Below are 3083 nucleotides of genomic sequence, written 5' to 3'. Positions count from 1 at the left end.
GTGCTTTTGAAGGAAGCATTTCCTTGCATCAGGTAAGCTTAAGCTGTATATAATGCTTTTCATTCTCTGTTCTCTTAAGCACCATCCGGCTAGTATGGCTGTATTTTTCTACATAACCCCCCCCCCCTGACTTTAAAGCTGGATCCACCCCTTATGGAAAGTCATAAACCAACTTTGGGATGGGAACAAGGCGGACGTTTTATCCCTGCGTGTTTGTTATGAACCTTGTCTTGGCTTTAAACGAATTACGTATTTAAACATTTAAAAACTTCACAAAACAAATTAAAAAACGGTAAATTCCTATTGAATGTCATTGCGTAAATGTAGGAAATGCCACATTTAGATAAATTGAAATAATTAAAGCGACAATGGAATCCAAGGAACGTTATCGTTGCAAGTCCAAAACTTCGAACATAGCTGAGGTACGATAACTAGAAATGAACGACCATAATTAGATAAATAGTGCATTTGCGTGCTGCAGAAAACTGTGAGATATTTACGGAAACAGACAGACATCCATTGCCTTGACTATTTAACCGATTGCCATAAGAAGCAATCGAAACCATTCGCTCATTTAGCAAAAACAAACGATGCAAATCTAGCTGCTGGCAGATGAAAAAAATGAGCCTGAGATGGTTTTTTCCCAACAAAATAATGTAAATTAAATTCGCTAAAGTCGCGGGCTATTGTTACTCGCTCAGGTGAGTTATTTGTCTGCTGCACTGCAGTAACTCGAGCGTGTTTCTTATCCAGATGAGCTGGAGATCTAAATTAAAAATACACTTTTTCCGCACATTATTATGCAAGCAGATTCACTTTATTTAATTTAATGTAAAAAATTTACAAAAGCATTTTTATCAGCTCAGGTAAACTCGATGGACAAAGCTGCAAAAGTATAACTTGTTTACTACGTGTCTTCACTGTAGTTCATTTTCCATAAAGACGCTCCAGCTAGATTTTCATTTAAGCGACGTGAAACGCGACCTTTAATAAATCCGAAAATGCCCGTTTCAATTAAGTCTTTCATCTCGTTTTACTAAAAACGAACCGTAATTAAGACGAGTTTTAGATATTGGACATTTTTACCTAAAAAATTCAACTGTGAAGTCGGAAGGTGCGAATTGTTTCCTTGCCTGAAAGATTGAAATTGAAGGTGGATGGAAACCTACAAAAGTAGGTTTGACCCAATTTTGAAACACCTAGTGAGTCCTAGAATTGGTTTGTCTAGTAGAAGTTTGCTGTGTTAGGGGACGGAATTAGGCGCTGTTGACACTCATATTAAGGATTTCCCCGCAATTACTTAACAGCTTTTTAAAACGAGCTCCCATTTCCGTCTCTGTAGCTGCTCTCCCTTTGTCTCTAATTTGATTTGCAGCTTAAACGGGCAGTTAATTGCAGAAAGAAGCTTGAAATGCCTGCAAGTTAATACATACTTTCTGGAACGTTCCAGTTGGAAAGCCCCCCTCCCCAATAAATTATTTAACAAATCGCCGATAAAGTGGAAACTAATTGACATAATGTGCCATTAAGGGTCGGCCCCGTTCTTTTGTTGGCTGCTCGAATATTTTCCGAATAAATAAACATCAGAAATCATTAAGATTGAAATCAAATAACACGATTTCAGTTCAAATCAGTGGAAAATTAATGGCTTTTCAAATTTGTTGGCCAACTCTCACATTTTAAGCATTGGAAATGGTTAGTAATGGTGTGTGAAACAGCCCAACCCACTTAAACTGACGCATTTATTTTCCATCGTGTCTTAAATGTTTTGACGGGAGCAATTATTCTGACCGAAAAAAATCTTAATATGATAATGGAAAACATGAATGGGCCTCACAAATGGCCAAAGCACTCAAGGGCGCATTCAGCTTTCAAATCAGGGGTGGAGATTAGAGAGGCAAAAAATCATAGTCTTCGGGTACTCGGCCTTAAATGCACTGAGAATTTTTTGCCTGCGAATATTTTGTTTGGAAAATCCTCTATTCCGCATTGGAGCGTTCATAAATGTGAACTTTTTCGATTAATATTAATTTGTCAAAGATTTTTTCTCCAAAAGGTTGCACACTCTGAGTTCGAATTTGTTTTACCCCCGGTTACGGGCAAAAGAGTCGAACGGTTGTGAACATTTAGGGCTGATTATCTACGAAATCGTTGCCAATGTCGATTTTTGTCAAGAAATCCGAACTCCAGCGAATATCCGTGTCAATCCTGGGCATTTTTTAGTTTTGAAATATTCTTAACAGTTGCGGAGTTACAGGCAGAGAAGTGTGCAAACAATGTCGATGGCAGTTTAAGTCTCTGACTTCAAATTCCATTTTCTCCGAAACTATATACGAAAATGATGCTAATGAAGAGTGAAATTTTGGTATAAATTTGACTCTAAAGTGAAAAATTCGCACATTTGCGATTTTCAAAAAATCCGAAAATTTTCAAAAACTGGGAAAAAAAATTTACTGCCAATTTTTTTTAAACCATTGAGTTGCTGCTAAAAATACATTTTGGGGTGAAAAAAATCTTGGTGTGCCGCCAAACTTGAAGCAAAAGAGCTTTTTTCCAGGAACAACTAGCGCTTTAAGTCTGAAAATTTAAACTCCGCTGGCGTTGAAACGCGACCAAAATGAACTTTGGCTCTGAAACAGTTTTTTACGCCAAGTTTATCGGCTTTTAAAGAGTTTTTGAATTTATCRAGAAATCGTATTTWCGTCCTTCCCTGTCCGTTTTTTACAGAAGATCGTACGTTTTTCAACAAATTTCAAAGTTTCCAAATCGGCCCGATACTGACCGTATTATGCCGAATATTTCTACATACAAAAAGCTGAAACTAATGGGTTTTTCGTGTTTTTAGGCCGTCGTTCTGTAGAATTTCTTCTTGACGTTTCGCAAGCACGAGTGGCTTGCATCTTCAGAAGTGGTTTGCTTGAACGCTTACACTGTTCTCATCAGAACCCGTTCAGTTCTGCGGAAGAACTGCAGAACTGAACGCATTCAGAAGTGGTTGCAGAAGCAAACCACTTCTGAAGATGCAAGCCACTCGTGCTTGCGAAACGTCAAGAAGAAATTCTACCGAACGACGGCCTAAAAAC

This window comes from Dendroctonus ponderosae, unplaced genomic scaffold (genome assembly GCF_020466585.1).
Source record: "Dendroctonus ponderosae isolate FM_Combo_2020 unplaced genomic scaffold, Dpon_F_20191213v2 Dpon_F_20191213_7, whole genome shotgun sequence".
Taxonomy (NCBI): domain Eukaryota; kingdom Metazoa; phylum Arthropoda; class Insecta; order Coleoptera; family Curculionidae; genus Dendroctonus; species Dendroctonus ponderosae.
This window is presented reverse-complemented; position numbering follows the sequence as displayed.